Source organism: Pinus tabuliformis, chromosome J (genome assembly GCF_031772625.1).
Source record: "Pinus tabuliformis cultivar Carrire ecotype Pingquan chromosome J, CPIR1, whole genome shotgun sequence".
In the NCBI taxonomy this organism is placed as follows: Eukaryota; Viridiplantae; Streptophyta; class Pinopsida; order Pinales; family Pinaceae; genus Pinus; species Pinus tabuliformis.
The window spans coordinates 815,659,408-815,684,459 of record NC_142295.1 but is presented as its reverse complement, the minus strand read 5'-3'; the positions used below and the strand labels follow the sequence as shown (position 1 = coordinate 815,684,459).

General features: G+C 38.2%; 1 pseudogene; it reads left to right on the top strand.

Moving 5' to 3' along the window:
* The first annotated feature begins 9,926 nt into the window (after positions 1–9,926).
* Positions 9,927–24,536, top strand: LOC149229197 (threonine synthase 2, chloroplastic-like; annotated as a pseudogene).
* Positions 24,537–25,052: the final 516 nt, after the last annotated feature.

The following is a 25,052-nucleotide window of genomic DNA, read 5'->3' as shown; positions in this document are numbered from 1 at the left end:
AAGAGGACTGAAATTCTTCACTCAATTCTCTAAGTACTAATTTCAGTCTGGGAATCTCAGTACATTGACCTGTACAATGTTCCAGCTCACAAATATTGCACAAGTTGATATTGCTCATTTCACACTCCCTCAAGCGATGTTTCTTCTGGCAATTCAGATAGAACAAAGTTAGAGGTGTATCAACTTCTCCTTGTGTCTTCTTGATCTGTGTTGTTGTTATTTGGATAGATAGAGTATTGAGAATGTCTATTTTGAAATTTTTGAATAAATTCTTGATCTCTACTTTGGTTACTCCTGCACCTGCATATTTTTGTATTCGGGCAGAGACATCTCAAATTGTGCTTCTTCTCTTAGACGATCCTCTAGAGCATCTTAGACAGAGCTTTACAATTTCGACGAATGGCTCCTAAGATATGTCCCCTTTTCCTAGTATATTCAGGGTATCGAGGCAATCACCTCTCATTCCTCTTATAAATTGTTAGTTTTTGATGTCCGCCTTCAGTTTCCCCTTGTCCATCAGTCCTAAAGTTTAGGTTACTAGCTTCCCCTTATTATTCCTGTATTGGATGCTTAATCTTGGGAGTATTATCACTACCTTTAGAATGGTATGGCCCCGAGATAAAGGAATCAGAGGTTTTTGTCCTTGTTATGGGAGTACTATTTTTTTGTGGTCATGTTTTCCTTACATCCCTTTGAGAACTTGATTTTTCTTTTTCTACCTTTGAGATCAGTTCCTGGATAAATGTTTTCCTTCCCAAATCTACACTCTTCCTTTTCCTTTTACGACCCATTTTTCCTGTGACTAATTAGAGTGGGGGGGTATTTTTGGTATTTCTATAATTCCTATAGTTGCACACATAGACCCAATGTGTATTAATTCACACCCTAAGTGTCTCAGTCTTCAACAATGGTGAGCCCACCCATGTATGTTAGATCGATGCGTAGGTTCTTACCTCTCGTCTTACCACCCAGCAACTGAAGAGTTGAAGACATGCTTAAAAGAACACCAAAATTCCACACCCTAAGTTCCCTAGTGATCACAATGATGAGGCCACCCAGGTATGTTAGAGTGATGCGTAGGTTCTTACCTCTCGTCTTACCACACAGCAATTGTGGACTAGGAACACTCTATCATCAAACAAACAACTTGGTTGACTGTATCATCAACTGCCATCTCCGACAATTGTGCCAAAATGTAGTCTTATTTTAATCAATCCTAATTTACGAAGATTGTAGCCATTTAGTTGTCAACCCACTGTAGGTCTTACTATTTCAATGGAGCTTTCGCTATCTATGTCGATACACTACAACCAAGAATGAAAATAGAAAGAGACAGTGAAGAATGTCGTTGAATAAATTGTAGAAATTAAATCATTCATGCATAAATTAAAACACTCTACATAAATGAAATCACACTTCACAATTACCAGACCAAGGGCATGCTACACACTAAACTAATAACTACACCAGCTGGTCAACTACCATTTTGTTTAATCAAACGAGTGTAACAACGTAATATAATTCTGGAACTGAAGCAGATATATTCTACAATTTATACAACAACAACAGAAAACCATACAACAATAAAATAACAATAATATATAGCTACTTCTACTGTTGCAGTCCTTGATAAAGAGGAGGGCCATTCCTCCCTAGCAAGGGCATAGGAATGAACACGAGATTAGTTAAAGAATCAGATGACTAACAAAATCAACGTAGTGCCTTGAATATTAAAAATGATTAAAAGTTACAAGATCAGAGTAATAGTGATTTCTCTATGCCATCTCGGTACATGAGAAATTGAGTTTCTTTTATAGTTATTACATACCCAAAATCAGGAATAGATCAGTCATGAGAATCTCACAATTCTCATGCTCATCATAAAAATAGACATCATTATAACATGTTTCTAAATACAAATCATATACATATACATTGATTAAGATCACAACCGTTTTGATAAGTTACTTATAAATAAACAATTCATAACTTCTGATAGTTGTTGTGTGGAATAGTAACCATGAATTTGCCAGCTATGGTGCAACAATCTCCTACGGTCAAATGATGGTTTGGGATGTAACAACAATCACCGGGTAACAACATCTAGTGTGTAACAACAATCTGTAAAAACATACAGGGTGTAATAACAATATCCTCTACCCTGCTCTAAAACCGACCAGCACGACTTGTTCACTCCATAACCTCGTTCTCACAAGCAACACCTAAAAAAGGGAATAGGATCGAAAATACTTCTCCAATGCTTACCCCAGTTAGCCACAGAAAGGAATATTGTATCGTTATATTCAAAAAAACATGGAAAAATAACATGACGGTGAAATAGGCTATATAAATGAGAAAAAGGCTAATTAACACATGAAGTTTCATTGGCCTGGAGGGAAAGAGGATCAAAACTGGGGGAATAAAGTGTAGGAAATAGGTATGAAAACATCACCCAACACTCATACTTAAAAAAAAACACGGAACTGGTTCCAAGACATTGTACACAAATTCCATGGAGGTTAGATTCTGCTTCCAGCTACACGCCATCATGCAGTTTGGGGACATCATCACATCGTATCAAGGTTGGCACCAATATGTGACCGAGAAGCAAAAAGTGGAGGTTACTAAGTTAGATTTCTCCCAAACTAAAGAATTGTAGTGTTGTTTATTGTTAAGTTGTCAAGTTGTGTCTACCTTATTTTTTCTTATACTAGTACAACTGTAAAATGTAATATTATTTGTAATTATGTTTTAAGTGAAATTTGAAGTGTCAATTTTGAAATAGGAAGGGTCATCATGTAATGTAATGAGTCATTTTTGGAAAGAAGTCAAAGAGTCATAAGGGTATTCCAAAGGTCACAAATCGGAGTTGAAGACTTACCCCCTCTTGTTATAAATAGAACCTCATAGCTCATGTAAGGGGATTTTGACAGCCAATATTTTGGCTAGGCTTAGGCTTAGAAAGAGCTTGGGAGTATTGTTAAGAGACTTGGCTTCTTTGTAGCATAGAGCGAATATAATTATTTAGAGGATCAGGTGTTCTTGACTTTAATGTTCCACTATTGGGGCTAGTGGTCTGTCAATGGTGTATGTATGAATGGGACTTTCACTTATAAAAATAAAATCAAAGATATCACGCTTTCATTCATATGTTGTGAATATAGTAGGACTATTCCTATTTTATTTGCAATATATGTTAGTTAACTTACACTTATGCTTATGAAATATTTCATTTGCATTTGTATGCACATTTTTTAATGTGTGTTGTTGTATTAATTTAGCAGTTTAACTTGTGGATTATTATGCATCTTAGACCATGATGTCATTATGATCGTGTGTTCCTTTCAAGATACGTACTATTACAGGATTGTAAGAGCTAACTTCCTTTCCCCTTCATGTGTTGGAAACTAAGTGCATCACACTTGACTCTCTACACGCTCACACACTTTATCCCACCCAAAGTTATCATACGTCACTCTGCACATTTTAAGAGTCAAGGCATAACATTGCCACCCACTCTTGGGACTCCTACTCCAAATGGTGTGAGGTTTGGTTGGGACTTCATATCGGGGAAATCCATTGAATGTTGGCAGGTCCAGCACCATCAATATAATACCAAGCCTGAGGGGCTTACTTGCAACCATACAAGGCCTTTTTAAGCTTGCAAACATAATTAGGCTTATCCATCAATTGAAAACCATCTAGTTGTTGAATGTAAAGTTCTTCCTGTAATTATCCATTTAGAAAGACATATTTCACATCCATTTGATATATTTTGAAGTTATTGAAATAGGAAAATGCCAAAAACAACGTAATTGCCTCTAATCTAGCAATAAGAGAAAAAAATTCATCAAAATCCAGACCTTCAATTTGAGAATAACCTTTGTGTACTAATATTTCTTTATTTCTTACTACATCACCACAATCATTTAACTTATTCCTAATGACCCATTTCACGCCAATGGCATTCCTGTTAGCTAGTCTTGGAGCAACTTCCCATGTAATATTTTTCTCAATTTGGTCCAATTCATCATTCATAGATTTTAGCCAATTTTAATCTTAACTAGATTGTGAAGCATCCTTTGGTTCCTACATGGAAAACAGGTTTACATGTACTTGTGTAGTGGGATTGAGCATTTTCCTTCTTCTTTAAACATTTGCTTTTAAATCACCATCAATATGATCAACTAGGTGATACTTTTTCACATACCTTATAGGATCTTTCACTTGAGGACTGGAAAGATCCTCATTGTCTTCCTCTGAAAGTGGCTCATGGTCCATCTCACCATTGTTGACTATTTCATTAGAGTTGATATTTTCTGGTTTTTTGTCTTCATAGTCAACATATTCATCCACTTTCACATCAATACAATGAACAATCCTCTTTGTTTTCTTATTATAACATCTATATCCTTTTCTATTATGCAAACATCCCTAAAAAATACCTTCATCAACCCCTGCATACAAATTACCATGAAGCTTGTCATCATTCCACTTGATGTAAAATCTACTACCAAAAACTTGAAAAATTCTTAATTATTGTCGGTCTGCCATACAAAATATCATAGGGAGTTCTTTTTTTGTTTGGTCTGAAATGAGCCTTGGTGAGTATCACCACTATTGTGTGAATGGATTCAACCAAAAACACATTTTGAAATTTCCCTTCATCCATCATAGCTCTAGCTAATTGTTGTACAAATTTGTTTTCTCTCTTTGTTACACATTTGGTTGTGCAGTTTTTTCTACAGTGAATTGCCTCTTGATGTCATTCTTCTTGGAAAATTCATCAAACTATTTTGAAGTAAATTCACCTCCATTATGAGATCATATACTCTTAATTTTGAAATCTATCCCATGGGAATCTTAGAGAAAGAAGAATAAATCAGTAGATTAGATAGAGGAGTAAAAGACCCAAGTATAATAATTCTTTTGATCCTTTTAACAATTTGATTCAATCTTTTAAATGTAAAAATTTTGGGCTTAGAGCAGTTGGTTTCAGACTTAAGGAAAATAGGCTTGAACCAATTAGAGTTCAGATTAATCAAAAACCTAATGTATGGAAAGAAAAGGAGAGCACAAAGCAATGTGATATTGTTTTGTATGCTTAGAATGGAGGAAGTCACTGGTATGTGGATAGTGGTTTTTCCAGGCACATGTCAATAGATAGAAGAAAATTCTTGACATGGAAACCAATTGAAAAAGAAAATGTAACCTTTGGAAATAATGCACGTGGTTAGATTATTGGTAAAGGAGTTAGTAGTATGTCAATTGGGAAAATATAAAATAAAAAATGTTTTATTTGTTGGTAGGCTAAAGGATAAGTTACTTAGTGTTTCCTATATGTGTGATCAAGGATGTCCGTGATTTTTAAAGCTAAAAATTGTCAAATCAGATCTGCAGGCATAGGTAAAATATTAGTTAAATCTATGAGAATAGATAGTAATGTTTATTTTCTAAAAGAGAAAGAAGAGAAGCATTGATTATCAAATGTTGATGAGAGTTGGTTGTGGCATAGGAGATTTGTACATCTAAATTTCAATCAGATAGTCAATTGAGTAAGAAGAATATCGTTAAGCATTTACCTAGGCTATTAAAACTAGAGAATAGGATTTGAAAATCTTGTCAACTCGGTGAGAAAACTACAATCTCATTCAAGTCTAACGATATCTCATCATCAAATCCATTGTTGCTAGTACACATGGACTCGTGTGGACCATCAAGAACTCAATCACCCATAGGTAAATTGTATTTTATGCATATAATTGATGATTTTACCAAGATGATTTGGGTTGCTTTTCTTAGATATACATATGAAGCTTTTGAGAAGTTCAAATACTTCAAATCTATGGATTCCATAATTGCTGTAGGTAAAACAATAACCTTGAAAAATATTAGCATATTTGGAAAACTATTTTTTATTACTTTGTTGGGTTGATTTTTGAGTTTTTCAATTTTCTTGACCAAGATTATTATGTGAAAAAAATCTCTCTTTATTTTGATGTTCTTGATCATTCTTTAACATATTATTGGGTTGCCTGGTGCCTTTGTATTTTATCTAATGTGTAGTTCCTCTTTTTGTTGTTGGTAAAAATGTGATTCATTTCATACCCTCTAATTATGTTGTTGTGTTGGATTCAACCTTGAATCGTAGACCACTTTGATATTTGAAGACTCTTTACTTCCTAAAGCTCGTTTAAATCATCAGGCCCTTTTCCAAATTTTTCATTAAAGTTGAGTTGGGTTATTTCCTTCTCTAATTATTTTATCATCAAAAAAATTTCACCCTCTGTCCTTTCACAAGCTTGAATCTTGTCATTCAGTTGCCGATTTAAAGATTTTTTAATCTTCTTGCCTTCTTCAATTTGGAGGAGCAATGGTTCAACGGTTTCAGCTTTTTCTTTAATTAGTGAATACTTCTAAGATTTATTTTTACTTCTCGTCCTTTCTATTTCTTCGAGTAGACTTACAAGATCTCCTTCCAGATCTACTTTGGCATCTTCTTGCATGAATTAATGTTCTCAACTTGCAAATTGTCTATAGCCATAAGCATGAATTATTTTAGACTTTCATCATATTTTTCCCAATCTAAGCATTGGCTAACTTCACTTTTACAGGACTTGGCTTCTTAGATGTATAGACTCCTCTTCTAAGCCTTCTTCCTATCCTTTTGTACTTTCTTGAATTTTTATCTAGGACCATAGTCCTTCTTCTTCTTTTTAGGACACTTTGAAGAATAGTGACTAACTTTGCCATAGTTAAAGTACTTAAAAGGTAACTTACTTTTATATTTCCCAAGCCTCTCTTAAGATTCCTCACAAACTTGGCTTCTTATTAATCTAATTCATAACACGAATCATCATGCTCTTCCTTGGGATTCTTATCTTCTTTGAAGGGAAACTCTTTTGCTATAGGCTTGACATTTGATATTCTCATCTCATAGGTAGTAACGATGACAAGTAATTAGTTTAGGGTGAGGGTGTTTAGTTTGGTCATTTCCTCAAATGCTGAAATCTTGGGATTAAATCTCTCAGGTCTATTGGCTTGATGGGGCCCGACCCAGGTTTAGAGTTATTTGGCCAAATAAATCCCTACACTATTGGCCATTTCGGCATCAGCCCACGGAGCGCAGACTGAAGTCTCACCTGAAGCAGTATGGGGGGATGCTGGAACCAAGTTTTCACATGCTTGAGATGACCGAGGTGTCGATTTAGTCGAATTGTGCCTATCTTTGTTCAACTTACTTTGCACATTGTTCTAACCTTCAATACCCTCACAATCTGTTATAATCGCCTTTCACGCTGCCCTAATCAAGGGCTGAGATGCTTTTACACTGCAATGTCAGCGAACTACACTATTTCCCCAATATACACCATGTATCTTACTTATCTTCTTAAGGATCTTAGTTAACTTCGCATAAATAGATATTCTACCTTACTTTCACCTAATCAATACAATCATATATATTCACGCATCATATAAAAAATAGAAGTGTAATTTATACCCACTATATTCAATGCATAAAACAAGAAATAAATACACAAAATAGATATGAAACTTCTCTTTATTAATACTTCCAACTATTATAGACTCGACTTGCCCTGCGAACTCAGCTGTAGGGGTCTTCGCACTCAACTGCAGACTACTAGGCCTCTGCGCACTCAGTTGCAGAACCTTGTCCTACTCTACGATCGAAAACTAGACTCTACACATCATAGATGACTCAACTCTTCATCTTTTATCATTACTATTCCATGATCTACTGATCACTTAGAGCCTCGGTCTATTTATACAATCCCATGGTCCGCGGACAATGGGTAGATCTCTATAGCCGTCATTACATTACAAAATTGAGGGCGTACAACCCTATGACTATTTTACAAACTACATGCTCCGCACCCACAAAATGCGGAGTCTTTACATTGGGGTTACAACTTTTGACCAAAATCTGTGATCTAGGCCCCAAAACTTCCCTTGGGGGATCCCGCACCCAACAGGCCCCCAACACAAACATCGTGACTCGCCCTCGAATCACTCTATCAGTGCAAAGATATTTACATGAAGACCTCCCAATTCTGCCTAGATTGCTGCAAGATCGACAACGCACTGAGCGGTTGCCTACTGCACTTCCTAGACACATTGTTTAGAGACCGCTATAGTTGAACTGCCTCCCTAAACCTATTCCTATGTACCTTTCATTTGTGCAAGATTTGCTTCAATAGAGGTTGTAATGATATATGCCTCATCAATCCATGGCTATAAGTGCACCTTCAAAATTGTTCCCTTATGTCAAGCAGCATCCACCTGCTCCTTGAGCACTTCCGCCTGCTACATCTGTGGGCCTCTGTGTAATGGCAACCATCTGCACGGTCCCTTCTACTTCATCGTATTTCTGCTATAGCTCGCGTGCCTTCATTTCTAGGTGTTGAATGTTCGGGTCCTCCTGTAGAGTGGTGAGAACCTCGAATGACTCCTCGAATAGCTTTGTGCAGTCTTTCACTGCACTGTTGACCTCCACTGTTGCTGCTATAATCGTGCTGGCACACTATTCCTTAACCTCTGGTGGAGTTGAAGGCTCTATTGTCAATTGTAGTTCGACTATTTGAAGGTTCAGCTACAGCTAAACCTTAAACATCTCTTCCTTTTCCTCGCGCACCCCTGATGCTAGTTTCTAGATGCGCGCCTCCGCTGGTTCCTCTACTTGGATGGAAAACTCCAGGACCATCTGGTAGGCTTCCTCGACCACCTGCACTAGATAACGATTCTGTGCCACTACCTCATCATGTTGCAGGATCAACTATTCAATGTTGATTTGCTGCTTGCTCATGACTTGGAGTGCATGAGGCTCCCTAGCTCACAGTTCTGCAGTAACTCCATCCTGCAAAACATAGAGCATCTCCTAAGGGAGCGCAACCATATTTAGCCCAATTCCTTTCAACCTACAGACCATAGGCCTGTCGGCCTCATTTTCTATCACGAGTTCTCCCTTTAGCAGCACTATAGTGTTGGCCGTTTCGGTGTGTAGCATTTCCTCAGCCGCAGATGTGCCTACTACGAGGCTGGTTAACACAATGCAAGCCTATGGAGTGCGCACCTGCAACTCCTGTATCTATGCTCGAAGAGCCCCCAACACCATCTAGTGTTCCTCCACGAACTGTTGTAGGGTCTCTGCAGTGACATCCCTCACCATCTCCCCAATGTCGTGCAGATCCCCCTCAGTGAGGTTGATCAGGTTGAAAGAAGTTTTCGAAGCCTTCGACTTCTTCTGCGGCCTTACTTGCTCTCTTGGGCACTGTCGTTTCAGCTGTGTTGATGTTGTCTATGGGTCCGCGCCACCTTACTCTGTATATGTTTTCTGTTTGGGCGAAGGTGACTTCTGGCCTTCGTGCTCCTCCTCTGTTTCCTTCTACTGCTCTTCCACCACCTTCGTAGTGTCACATGCCTCTTGGGCCTTGGATGTTGCTGCTTCATTCCTTTGCTTCTCTTCCAATTGCGCCATCCGCAGTTTCACCTCATCCTTTTTCCTCTGCGTGGTGAACTTCTCTACTTCCACCATGGAGCTAGCTAGAGCACACCACTCCAACAACCACAACTCAAGGACGGTGAATATGACATCGTCCATCACTAGATAAGGGAGCTCATGCCAAGTCTTCGCGGGGTCCTTCCTCGCCCTGATGTACATGTGGTGGAAATCTGCCTTGAACTCTGTGAAGCTTTGCAGACTGTTATAGACCATGGGTGATAACCGTGGCTTGCAATTAATCCCCATTCTGATGTTCATCTCCATGAACACCCATAATATCTTATTGTCCCTGATTCTCTGTACATCTCTAGTTTCCCACAGCGAATCGTACTTCGCTACCTCTGGAAGGTCCTGCGCGATCACGGGGAACTAGTTGTCTTCAGGAAATTCCCATGCCACCAGAAATATGGACAACAGCAGACACAGGTAATGAAAAGTCTTCCCCTACTCCTATGCCTCGCGGCAGTTCTGAAGGAACTCGCCCCACAAGTAGCCCACCCAATTAAACTAGACCCCTTATATGCATTGCGTGGCAAATGCAATCACCGGTGTGGGCACCTTGTCCACGCGGCACTTCCGCATAACCATTCCAGCCAATATCTACGTCACAACTTTGGCCACAGGGTTTTTGATGTTGGAAATCATGTACCCTCTCTTCTTCTTCTCCTGCTTAAAATTCTTCTTCATGGCCTCTGCGATGGCCAAGTCATCACTCTTGCCCTTCGAGATATTCGCTGGATCCTCCCCTTCGCAAGGGAGCTAGGTAATTCTGTGAATTATTTGGTCTGTGATGCAGATGGGCTCCTCTAGCCACAAGCACCCATCATGCACTAGGCAGAGCAGCTCCTTGATGACAAAAATAGTCACCGGGGTGTGACAGTAATGCGGCACCCAAAGTAGGTTTAACAATCCTACTTTTTCTACGCCTCTCATCCACTTACGCGACTCCCAATTTATAACTCTCGTTGGCGCGTCTTTCTTCTGGCACATCAATTATGTGGCTGCCAAATGTGGGAATTTATTGTGGTCCGCGAGATCCCAGTCTTTAAATTTTAGCATAGGCACTCACCCCAAGTGTGCTCCATCAAAAATGATGTCATCGGGAAGCAGCAAAGTCTGCAAAGAGCTTCTGCTCTCATCGAGATCTTTGGGCACCCTTACTTTTCCCTTCTATAGAGGAACATATGTGGGCCGCTTGGTTAAAGGGTCTGCACCCTAGGTTTCCTCCTCCATTTCTACATCCTCCTCTTCCTCTACCAGGATTTCTTCAAATTCTTCCTCCTCTCAGCCTCCAAATTGATCGCCTTACCCTTTTCTTCCATGATAAGCCTATTCCTTAACGGATTTCTAGGGGACACGCACACTGGTACCATAGGCTGGTTGTCTTTCTTAGGTATCAGTGTGCGCGGAATTTACGGATTTCTGCAATTATCCCGGCACTTTTTGGGGCTTCTCCTACCATCATGGCCTGCGAAGCATTCTCAGCGGTCATTTCTCTGGTATTCATGGCTTCCTTAGGCACTGCCATATTGCTATTCCACAATTCTCTCAACGGCTCGGGTAAGTTCTCAAACAATGAATTCACCTTCAAAAGATCAAACAGATCTGGGTTCATGAATGTCTGTGTGCGTAACAGCTACATCTTCAAATTACCAAGTGTTGTTTGCTGGACACCCCTTTGTAATTTAAAACGCCTTTTGAATTTGAATTAGACTGTTCCCCCCACATTCGGTCCATTAATGCTCACTTGGCTAGTAGATTTTCAAGAATCTAGCCCATAAAGTTTGCCTTAAATGCCTACCGCCCGCTCCATTTGGTCTCTAACCAAGCATCACATCATGAATAGTCACTGTAACGGTCACTTTCCAGCTGACGCAGGTGACCGCGCAGCTACCCTCGCATTGTCGCGGACCCTGCGACACTTCACTACTATGCATAGTCCTAACATCGCGCAGCTCCTAGGTAGAGTAGTTTATAGTCCCACGCCTCCTTTCAACTGCCTAGAGCACTAACATTGTGCTTCTGTCAGTTAGTCAGATGGTTGGGCCACCTGTGTATGCCTTCAAATGACTGCCATTAACTTTTCCTAGGAAGATTTCTCCATTTAACTTTACCAACTGCACCGCGCCACCATCTGTGATCTCCTTAATAACATATGGTCCCAGCCAATGCATTCTGAGCTTCCCTGGGAATTTATCGAACTTACTATCATACAAAAACACCAAATCATTCGCCTTGAAGGTGCGCAACTTAATATGTCAATCGTGCCAAGCCTTTTCGCGTTGCTTTTGGACCTGTTGGTGAAATCCAGCCAAAAATCATTCTTCTTCGAGCTCCTCCAACTGCGTGAGCCTCTCCTCCAAGGCTCCGCGATCTGTCATACCTATGAGCATTGTTATGTGCAAACTAGGCACGATGTATTCCATAGGCATTACAGCTTCCACTCCATAGACAAGCCTAAAAGGTGTTTGTCCCGTCAATTTCTTGTATGTCATTCTATAAGCCCATAATATTGCAGGTATGTGAAGGTCCCAATCACATCATTGTGCATTGCATACCTTGTTGCATTCGTGGCATACCTTATTGAATGCTTCTACATGGATAACCTTCTACACAATTGTTCTTCCTACATACTGTCTTCCCAAAAGTAGGAGCCATTTTCTCATTTGTCCCCCCAACACATGTTTATTGATCATACCTTTCAGTGCGGAGTTCATGTACATTCGCATAGGTTGTTTTCCATATGCCTGCACCCACCTGGCTAGATACACATGTGGACTATCCTGTCCATTGTATTTGTCTGTCAATCGCACTCTAGGCTTCCCAAAGCATGTGTGCATCATCCTTCTACACTCACGCCAGTTGTCAAATATCCCTCTATGCGTACCCCACCACCTCGTGAGCATAGCATGAAGTACCCAATCCAAGGCCTGGAAGCATTGCTTTTCCAGCACATCCCTTTCAAATTTATTCAAGAAGGTATCTACCTCACTTAGGCCATCATAAGTAGGCAGGTCTCTTATTTCTATCGATATGCAATGCAACAACCTTATCATCATATTACAATTTAGTGTAGTTACCTCATGTAACCGATTCTGTCATCACTTTGTTTCCTCATCCAAATCCGAAGTACAGGAGCTTTTGCATTCCCATGAAATCCACCCATCCATGGTGGGATTCACCCAGTCTTGGTTTCGCGCTGTTAACTTATAGATGTAGTCCAAATCATCATCACTTTCATAGTCATGCACCGACTCCATATAGCATGTTCCTTCAGCAAGGTCTAGGGGTATAATTATGCGTAGTGACTTCTTTCCAAAAATCATTTTTTTCTTTCTTAGATTAACCATCCTGTTCATCTCAGTGGCCCAATCAATTCCTAAGAGTGCGGGGTAGGGATTGCTATCATCAACAATCTTTATCACTTCAAAGTCTTCCAGCGCACTTGGTCGCTCAATATCCACAGTTATTCCCTGCAATCACCCCATGGGTATTAGCTTCTGTTGGTTTGCCATTCGCAGCTGAATAGGGGACCACTGTAGCATAGGTCTCCCCATTCAATCCCATGTTTTCCTTGGCAAAACATTCACATCCAATCCTAAATCCAGGATGACTTGATCCATCTCATATTCTCCGATTTGAATAGTTAGTCTCATTTATCTTATGATTCTTGTCTTATATTTTCTGATCTTCCTAACTAAGCGTGGTTCACCTGGCATGATCCCAACACATCTGTTAATGAGTTCTTGTAACCCTTTCACCAACTTACTATCGTGCAATAACTTCATACATGTTTCTATGAACGTTGTGAGCATATATGGGTCCATCTCTAGCTCCAGTTTATCTTTTCTTCCTGAAGTGGAGGCATCAACAAAGCTCTTCTTAGCTTCCATGAAGGTTTCCCTAGTGTGCTCCAAATCAAACTCCACTTCTTTCTGCAGAGCCTCTCAAACCCACATACTATCTTCTGTTTGTTTTCCTTTGTCATCTCCTGTCGCGATTCCACTTCGGAGCATAATGTTTACATTCGGATCTTCCTTGCATGGCTCAGACCTCATCATCTGCAAGTTCTGAGTCAGGGGAGGCGGTAGCACTCCTTTGTCACATATCCTAGCTATCAGTGTAGGACAATCTTCTATCTCATGATCAAACAAGTTGAAGTAAAAATACGACAGGCGTGTTGGATTTGTTCAATCGCGGGGATAATGTCTTGGCATTCCACAATTGTAGCATATCAACTGTCCATGACCTCTTTCCAGTCCTCCTCCACCTCGGCCTCGTCCACGCCCATGAAATCCTATTCACACCATTCCAGCATTTTGGTCAAGGGGCTGCATTTTAGCCTAAACTCTGTAGGTGGGAGTTCTATCCATATTTAACTCATAGCTTCTACAAGTGCACTCATCGTGTCCCACTGACCTACAAAAGTTGTAGAACAACTATTGCGAATTTTGCATATACTTCTGTAACAAGTGACAATTGTCCGTGGCATGTTTTCCAGCTATTTGGCAAATCACGCACCACAAAGCAGACTCCGCGTTAGGTTCTTCTTGTGCTTTCGGCCTTAATAGCATCAGTCCTCCACCTATGAGGTAATTTGCGAAAACCGGGCAGTGGTCCTTATCATGACCCTGAACCTTGCATTTTATGCACCACACCTCTTTGTGCACTTCTGGTCGAGCTGTCCTATCCTGTTTTAGACTCTGCATCTCAAGGCATAAATTCTTCAGCTACACATGGATCTACTGAGCTCCCAAGTTAGGATCTTGCATCGAGGTCTCATGCAGCCTCATCGCAATCTCTAAGACTTATACCTAAGTCGTTAATTTCTGCTGCGATAGCACACTCCTCAGATGTGGCGTTAACGAAGCTACAAACCATTCATGATGTTGTCCATCCATTAGATTCATATTGGCTTCATGAATCGTACATTTTAGCCTCTGATCTAGCTCCCAAGGAGTCTCGCCTGGTAGCATCATGATCTTTTTGAATCCAATGATTGACTGTGCTTCAGCCTTCAGCCTGCTAAATTCTTTGTTTAATGCTACTTGGATAAAAGTGATTCCCACATTTGGATTATCATTAGAGTGCTTAATATACCAGGTCAGTACGTGGTCCTGCAGGGCACTAACCGGTGTCACTTTTATTATATTGTCATCTGTAACTCCTTGCACTTCCCATAAAGCCCTTACCACGAATCAGAATTGGTCCAGATCCTCATTTCCCAAACCTTTGAACACATGCAACTTCACTGTGGTTTCCATATTGAATCGCGGTGGTAGTGGAGGTGGTACAAGTGAAGATGGAGGTGATGGTGGTGAAGTTGGTGGTGGTGTGGGTGGAGGTGGTATTTGTGGAATTCTTTGCCTTATCAGATGGATCGCACTTCATGGTGAGACCTTCGCGAGCTCTTCCTCATCCCCTCGCGGAGGTGAAATCAAGGGGCTAGTTTCAGGTCCATTACTTCCTTTGTTCCTGTAAGCTTTTCCACTTTTCATAGACCTAAATATCAAGGTACCTGCATAACCCTCTTTTCACACAATATCATTTTAATCCAAGTATTCAAAAACTTTACGTACTTACCCCAAGGTCCTTTGAGAAAGCGTCACTCTGCCTCACTATAGCTGAGTGAGGTGTCGACCGCAAACTCAGTAATGAATCCTCCTATAATCCAATCGAGCCAATGATCAATGGCGCGCACAATCTTATCCTTCGATACTTCCAACCTTCGCACTAACTCTGGGGTCCACACAATAGGATTGTCGAGTTTCCAATTTCCTTGGATATCTATAGCTTCACGATCCACTCGTATAGCTTAGTAGGGAAGGTTGTGAAGAAGATTTTGTCAGTCTCCATGTATAGGTAATAGTCCAACCACTCTTCCTTTGACAGTCGCGGGTTCCTGTTCTCCTGCAGTGTGAACTCGTGAATTCTTATGTCCAACCAGCCTTCAATTTCCTTCTTCATTGGATTCCAATGATATGACATCAGACATCTCTATGCAGATTCCAGTCCCAGCAATGGAACCATTTGTTGGCTTGATGGGGCTTGACCCAGGTTTGGAGTTATTTAGCCAAACAAATCCTTACACTATTGGCACTTTCGGCATCATCCCGCGGAGCATGGACTGAAGTCTCACCCAAAGCAGTATGGGGGGATGCTGGAACCAAGTTTTTGCACCCTTGAGATGACTAAGGTGTCGATATAGTCCAACTATGCCTATCTTCATGCGAGTTACTTCACGCACTATTATAATCACCTTTCGCGCAGCCCTAACAAGGGGTTGAGATGCTTTCACACTGTTATGGCAGCGAACTACACTATTTCCCCAATCTACACCATGTATCTTACTTATCTTCTGAAGCATCTTAGTTAACATTGCGTAAACAGATATTCTACCTTCCTTTCACTTAATCAATACAATCATATATATTCGTGCATCATATAAACAATAGAAGTGCAATTTATACCCAATATATTCAATGCATAAAACAGGGAATAAATACATAGAATAGATATGAAACTTCTCTTTATTAATACTTCCAACTGTTACAAACTCAACAGGCTCTGTGCACTCAGCTGCAGGGGTCTGCACACTCAATTGCAAACTACTAGGCCTCTACGCACTCAGTTGCAAAGCCTTCTCCTACCCTATGACCCAAAACTAGACTTTATACTTCAGATATGACTCAACTCCTCATCCTTATCATTATTATTCCATGATCTCCTGATCACTTAGAGCCTCACTCTATTTATACAATCCCATGATCCGCAGACCATGGGTAGATCTCTACAGCCGAAGTTACATTACCAAATTGAGGGTGGACAACCCTATGACTCTTTTACAAACTACGCACTCCACTCCCACAAAATGGGGAGTCTTTACATTGGGGTTACAACTTTTGACCAAAATCTCGGCTCTAAGCCCCAAAACTTCCCTTGGGAGATCCCGTGCCCAACAAGGTCTCAATGCCTTTTGAACTACTAAAGATTCTTCTAATTTCTCATCAAGTCCTCTTATGGTATTCACAACCTCATCAACTCTTAAGAATTACTTTGCAATGTATTCATCATCATGCATCTTAAAAGACTCAGATTGCATTCTAAAAGCTTGAAGTTTATCTTGCTTTACCATGTTGTGACCTTCATAGTAGCTACTCATCTTGTCCATATAGATTTGGTAGATGTGCAATCCATTACTTTGACAAGTTATTATCTAGGAAGGTCAACAAACATGGAATTCATGGCTATAACATTACATGTGAACTCCATCTTTTGATATTTAGTAATCACTGCTAGAGGCTCTTGATATTATTCTTCCACAACATCCCATAAATCAACTCCATGTGATTGAATGTAGGTTTTCATCCTTACTTTCCAAAACACATAGTTTGTTCCATTAAACATGGGTGCCACATTTGAAAATCCACCTTCCTTGTTTTCCATGGTCCTCGATCTTTCCTCCACGTGTTAAACTGGAATGAAGTAACCTTGTACTGATTCCAATTGTTTAAAACCATGACAATATTGAGAGAGGAGGCTAGGTGAATCAATATTGTAGGAATTTTAGAAACTTTCTTTCACTTGTAACAATAAAAAGCTTTAGAAACTAATTCATATGTGCATGACATGAACCAACATGAGCAACACAAATAACACACAAATATTCTTCAAACATTACTTCAATTTCTTCACAAGGGAAGTTGCAACTTGCTTTTACTAATTTCTTTGGATACAACCAGTAGGAAGTTGCAACTCCATAATTTATCAACTACAACTGAATGGAGCTAAAAACTTAAAATATTTACCAACACCTACTGGAAGGAGATACTACTACTGATCTGCAATCTATAACTTGCTTGACATCAATGATTCATATTTAATCCATTTTCAAACTAGAACCATGATTGCCAAATCCTTTTACAAAACAAAATAATTTCTCTCTTCAAACACTCGTGAAACACCTTTTGTAATATTTGATAACTGAGAAACATACAATCCACAGAAACATAAATCCAAATTATACACACCATAATGCATCCACACTCTTTTTAAATTCCTCAATCATTTCTCCTTATTAAGAAAATTGATTGATAATTTTTTTATTTTTTTTTTTAGTTTATGTGCATTTGAATCATTTCATGAATCACTTATTTTCATTTCTTTCAAGTTTCAATTAGTCTTCTAGATTTTTTCTTCAAGTTATCACAGTTCGATTTGTTGTATAGAACTCAATTTGTGAGTTTTCTATTAATTTCAGGTCAAACAGTCAATTTTGGCACTTTATCAGGGTTTAGATGACGTTTTCTATTATTAGCAGGCTCTAAATTTAGCTCACTTGATAATTTTTCCTCTTCTTCTATCCATGTCATTGTATTTGTACCTTAAGCCCATGGTACTTGTGCATGAGCCTTTTTCTACCCATGATTCCAAGGAGCTATTGCACCTTAGTCTTTAAGCACTTAACCGCAAGCCCTTTGCATTTTAATCCCTGAGGGATTATCTTTCTTCGTGCCCTCTTCTTGTCATGCAGAATCAAGTCTTGGACCTTGTTCCTTTTACCCTAGTGCCTTTATTCTGACGCTTTTATATTGTGCCCATAACTTCTTTTCAAGATCATAGCATTAGGTCAACGTGTCCCGTGGGGTCGCTTTTAATCTTCACTAATTGGCCACTGCTACCCGACTATACATGGTCATGTGTCTCGGTCTTGTCACTCCTCCAGTTCCTTTGTGCACATTTAGTTTACCTCTGGGGTTTGCCTTCATGGATGAGTTTTCTTGGTGTGTCCCCTGTTGTTGTGCCTTCGACCAATCATCTTCTGTCATGTTTCCCACTATCAAGTTAGACTGTAACTCCTCAGTGTGCATCGCTCAAACCTTCGAGGAGCCTATGTACAGGATGATGTCATGTTTTCATCATCAATGCCACACGGTTCCTCCTAAATGGTGACATGTGTCACTCAGAAATGGCCCATTCGGGTGCCCAAAAACACCAAATTTTCATGCCACATGTCATTTGGTTTGTAATTTCACATCACTTGTGCTGATGTCATCTCCACCATTTGGATGCTACCATGTCTCCTGTTAGAGAGGAGAGAGAAAGGGTCGCATAGCCTTAATTTTGCACCAATTTGCTTTTATAAAAAATTAAGGGTCCTAATATTTTATTTAACACTACACTACCTCTTCTCCTTATTCCACATATGATGACCTTAATCCATTATTATGAAAGATACTACTAGAAAAACCTCCCATTTCAATACCTCCATTATGTGGTTTGTGGTAGCGAGAGGGGGGGTGTCAGAATCAACCTCTACCATCGATTTAATGGTTGATGGTATGGGGAAAATTTCCCATTTAGACACCCTCCTGCATGTTAATTCTTCCACTTGATGACCTATCAGAATTGTCTTTGATGCGCTAATGAGATGATTGGGGCACGATCTAGCACTAGACATGCACTCTATTTGACTTTGTCCACCCACTGTGATTTCGTCGTTGTGGTCCCTCTTCTGTGCCCTCTTTGAAAATTGTCAATATTGGCCCTATGGGATGAGCAGTATTATGGGCTCCACCAACATCTAATAGAAATGCTTCCTAATGCTACGATGTTTTACTCATGTCTGGGCAGAGATTTCTTTAGTTGCTCCACTATTTTCTCTACTATGTTTAACAAAACACGAAACTAACTACTACTAGGTCCACCTCCACCAATCTAACTCTGCAACTTTTGAGTTTTGGGGTTCCTAACATTGACTGGCCATATATGTTCATCCACAAGACCATTTTTGATCTTCCCCATACTGCCTGAAAAAACTTTCAAGTCTCTTTCCATATAAGTGGTTTTAACATTTGTTTGAGGTGGTCTCCTACACTGAAAATGACTTAGAAATCATTGTAACTTGTCAATTTATGTTGATCTTAATTATTTTCCTTGTACCTGATCACCTGTGGCATCATCATTAACAATTTTGACACCTTTTCCATCAACGAAAACATATTTCTAACATGGATATGGAAGTTAGACACATAATTATCTATGTTTGAAGAAACAAAATATCATGTAAGAATTATTAATATTAATGCAGTAAATGGGATATGCACCTAGAATAACAAGAGAATAGGATAATACTAAATTTATTCAAAGCTAGATAGGTTCCTTATAACAAATGATATTCGAGAATGGGATGCATTATTGAAACATCCATTAAGCTAAACCTTGGCTCATGCCATTGGGAAATTCAACTTTCTCTAGAACTCAGGAGACAAGCTTGTAACCATCCCTTATGATTTGAAAAATTCTAGCTCAAGCATTGGAATTCCTCACAAACACTAAGAAATGGTGGGGAGAGGTAGGGGAAGGTGAAGGCTTCGAAATGTTCACCCTTTATAGACAACTGAAATATATAAAATGCAAACTAAAGGGATGAAATAAAGAAAGGTTTGGAGATGTTCTAGAGGAAACTACAAAATTATAAGTGAAGATGACAATTATTGAATAGGAGGCCATTGTCAATGGATGATTGAATGTCATTATTTAGGCTAAGATGGAGACCCTACAAGATATTGTAGAGTGCAATTACTAGGAAGAAACATTTTGGAGGAAAAAATTAATAATTCAGTGGCTTAAATGGAGAATAACACTTCCTTTTTTCATAATTCAATGCTACAACATTGGCATTCAAATTGAATCTCCTCATTGAAAGGAGAAAATGACCAAACATTAGAACTATACATTACTACATATAGGAATAAATTTTAACAAAATAGAATGATGGTATGGCTAAAATCAATTGTACCATCGAGAATTGTAAGAATAAGGTCAATTTTTTTCTTTCTAATCTGCATGCATCATCAGTATTATGACAAACCATCTCGAACTCGTCATTCCTGTGACAATTTTCCATGTTCATGACAATACCAATGAAAGAATAAATTTCAATAAAATAATATGATGATATGGGTATAATAGGTCATACCATTGAAATTTACAATAATAATGTCAATTTTGTATTATTTGTCTAATCCACTTGTGGTCATTAGTATTTCAACAAACTATATTGAAGTTATCATTCTTGCGATGGTTTTACATGTTCCCTACAATGTTGATGATATCCTACAGATATTCAATATTTTTGAAATATATAATGTCTCAGCAATTCAATTATCTATCGATCAGTGTAACAATGTTTGACAACACTTTGTTTGACAAAGCGCAATGGCCTTTGGGACTATATTTTCACTTTTTATACATCATTTTGCATAGACATATCATCCAAAACATATTTTCTCTTGCTCCTTAGACTAAAACTCACTCTCACCAAGCCCTTGCCTTGGGCATCATGTACTACTAATGTTTACAATACCTTTTATATATTTGTAACTTGGTGCTATTATAAATCAACATACATTACTTGATTCATTATTATTATTATATATATTCATTCTAATACATTTATTTACTATTTATTATTAATGATCTAAAATTCATAAAATTTACGTTTTAGTTATTTATAGATTTGGTAGTGTAAATTGCACTTCAATTAAAATGTATGTTAATTGATAATGTTAAAGTCACATTGATTTTTTTTATTTCCCATTCATGTTGTTATGGAGGAGAAAGAATCGCCATTGAGTGTAATATTAAGTAACGTAGTTAGGGTTTCAACTTAGTTGCTCACGACCTCTTAATCATTACCATGGATCAATAATGTCCCTCATTTAGTGTTTGGAACCCCCTAGAGTGTCCTTGGGGCATGCCATTCATATTGGTTCCTATAGTAATGTTTAATTTGATACATTGAATGTTATCCTAACTTTGACCTCTTCTTGAAATTAAAAGGTCATCCACTCAAGGAAACTCCTATCTTCATCATAAATGACCAAGTTTTGGACCAAATTGAGTTCTTCCATTCAATTGATCAATTTAGAGATTCAATACTTTATGGTTGAGACTAATGGGCCTCCATTGTTGGATTTTTAATGTTAGAAATCACATATCCAATAAGAAGCCTACTATATTTATCTAGGTGCTAGAGGATTTTACATTATGGATTTAAACTCTATCATTGATCAATACCTTATTGTCAGCTCAAGATTATAGATCTAGCATTCCTAATTTTTTGTATGAAACCTTGGTTTTTCATCTTTGATCCATCATCAAATAACTTCTCCATAAAATTTAGTTTTTGTTGGGCGTCTTAAAATTTACTAGCCAGCATTGGTGATTTTAATATTTGCAAAAGATAGGTAATGTAATCAATAAGTTTTGTTTTTGGAGGGTAAAGATGGAACATATACCTCAACACATATGCCCACGTTTATGTGGATATGGGCATCTATAAATTCTTCCACACATTCATAAAATTGGTTAAAGATGTTGTTTGTCTCGAGATCATAGATTATGATAAAATATCCTTTCATCATAGATCATTCTTTGGGAAAGGGCATGTTGTGGCATATTGACCTATGCCTAGTAAGGACAATATCTCAACAGAAAATAAGTATAAGATTTCCATTTGGTGAATGGGAATCAGGATAAACATCATTTAATTGACAAAATCTCCTCTTTGAATGATTCATCCTTAGCATATCCATCCCCTTGTCTATGAAACATAAATAAGAAATATCCCCTAATGTAGATTGAGATATGTGGAGCTCTAGCAACCCCTTAACCACCTCAAGGCTCCTACAACACCACATGTAAGGGAAATTCCTTAGCTAAATATCACCTTTTTAGCTCCTATTCATTAATTTATGAACTCTTCTAGGAAGTTCGACTTGTTTGAGGAAGAAGATGATCCTGTAAAGATCCTAAGATCCCAACTATCACCTAAGCTCCATGATGTTAAGAAGATGATTCCAATGTCCTTGTAAAACGTGTAGGAGTAGACATATTTCTTTGAAATCAAAAAGTCATTGAAAATAAGTCTAAATACAAAGTACATAAAAATCCCTTACATTTTGAAAAATTGGCCAGACCATTCCACGACAAGCTGAAAGGGTGGACTAAGCTCACTAGGAAAAAAATATCTTAAATGTTTTGTTTTAATACAATAATACAAAATTGAAGTGTAATATCATTCTTTAATCAACTTAAATAACTCCAGCAATGTAGAATTTTTTTTGGATAAAAGGGTAGGATTATTTGACATGGATTGTAACATATTAGAATTTCTTAGGTCATCTTTTATAATAAATATAAGTATCCATTATATTAAAAATATAATTTATTTAATTAAAATTTTTGATATGCTTTTTCTCCTCAATAGCTTCGAAGGATCTCATATCCTATATTCATTGTATATATAACCCATGAGAACTATATTGGCTATTGGTGCTTCTTTGCAATGGCTATCGTAAACTCAACAATGTTACATGGAGCACAGTTTCTCCAAAATAATTGAGTCCTAATTCAATCTAATCATGAATGCCAAATGAGTTCTCATTACAAGTCATGGAAACAAGTGATTTTTCAACATAGGAAAATATGGCTCAACACAAGCTCGAAAATTGTAACATTTAACCTTATAAACCCTAGTTGTGTGCATGTCAAACCACAAGCAACCTTAGTAGACCTTCATCCAAAAGGAAAATTAGTGCCATGCAAAAACAATGACAGAATTGGTAGGAGGAGGCATAGGGACTAGAATATTAGGGAAGAAAATAGTTTTCTTCTCATCAATGTGAGCCGTGGTTTCTTGGTGAAATATGTGCCTTTCTCCTCACACTCGAAGACAAATGAAGAATATTTTCTTAATGAAATTGTGTACAAGGGTTGATCCAAACCCTGGTGGATGTCCAATATCACATGGATGTTGTAGAAAGGTATGTTGAAAATACTAGAGAAACCTCTTTGATTCTAGTCCATGAAGCACCACCTAGCCTTATGGGTCAGGTGTTTGGAGTAAAAATGAATAGGTTCTTCCTGAAATAGACAATGATCACATTGTTAGAGAATTTGAGGGGAATTCTACTTTATACTTGGTTGATAGGTATGAGAAAGAGATATTTTGCATGAATTATCTTTGGTTGAAACACCATGGAATCAATCACATAGGGAGTTCTAAGGATTTGGGGATAATTATGCTCATTATTTAGTTCAATAGGCTTAGTAAGATGAATATGCCCATCGTTGATGTGGGTTGTGCATTGACTGGAAATAAATTTTCTATGTTGTCAATACATTGTGCTACTGCAGGGATACCTGGTATTATCTTTCTTCCTCCAAATTGCATCTTGATTGGACAATTAGTGCATTCAATTGTCAATGGTGTGTTGGTGTTGAGTCTCAATATTTATTTTAATAGATGTATGAGGGTCAATCGGTAGGTTTGTGTATATTTTCCAATATAATTGTTGAATTCACTCAATAGTGTAAGGTTACTACAATAATCAATATCTTGTAGAAGTTTGATTGCGAGGTGCTAGATTGGGTCATTGTGTCTCGGGGGAACATGGGTAATGTCTATGACTTTTATAAGGGGTTCTACATGTGTAAGGAGCTATGCCTCATGAATGATATTGCTCAGCCTGTCTATGTGCAAGCTACCAATCCTAATCTTCTTTATTCATAATATAAGTCTAGTTGCACCGAACTTAATCATTGACTGCCAATTCCACCTTCACATCAACGATACAAATTGGTGATCCCATGTCAGTCAATTGAGTTTCTTATGCATTGAAGAATTCAAATGGGATAGTTAAGGAGCCTACTGAGGAGGATTTGATGGATGCTACAACTCTGGAAGATCTGAAATATATGTTTATATGACATCATACTGGAGTGCCTCTTGCAGCAATGAAAAAGCTTAGAAGGAAGGGTATTATTGGGCTTCATTATAGAACCATTATTTCAGTATTTCTCTTGGGTTTAAGTTTACATAATCTAATATTTAGTACACTCAAAATTGATTCCTGATATGAAATGTGAATATGCAAACCCTCTTTTTCCTGTAAAAGTGGATTTTTCTTCCATTATGGATGTTTTGAAGAAGAAACTAGCTCTTCCTTGAGTCATGTATACTAGTTATGGCATTAGGCATTGGTGAGCTCAACATTTTTTAGAAGAAGGTCATGGCCTCTTATGCTATCTGAAATGGTGTTGTGTGTTGGTCTATTTGAATTTATTCTTTTTACTTTGGCATATTCATTGGGCTATCAACACATTAAGGGAAATATTTTTCTTTCCGATATATGAGAACTACTTTTTTTGTTAATGTTAACATCATGTTGGGGTAGTTAACTTCTCTTAGCGAATCATGGTATCAATTTTAGCATTGAAAATTTCACTGTTGAATCTTGTGACATGTGCAATGAGATCATATTAGATATAAAAATAGTTTTAAGCCAAGTTTTTAGTCATTTTCACCATAAATTTTGACTTAATGTTTTGATCATATCATAGTAAATGCAATATTTATTCTTGTTGCATTTTTTTGGCATGCTTTAAGGTAGGTTGTGCATCCATTGTTTCTTCAATATTTTTCATTATTTTAGGGGAAGCCTTATTGTTAGGTATTAAGGGTTGA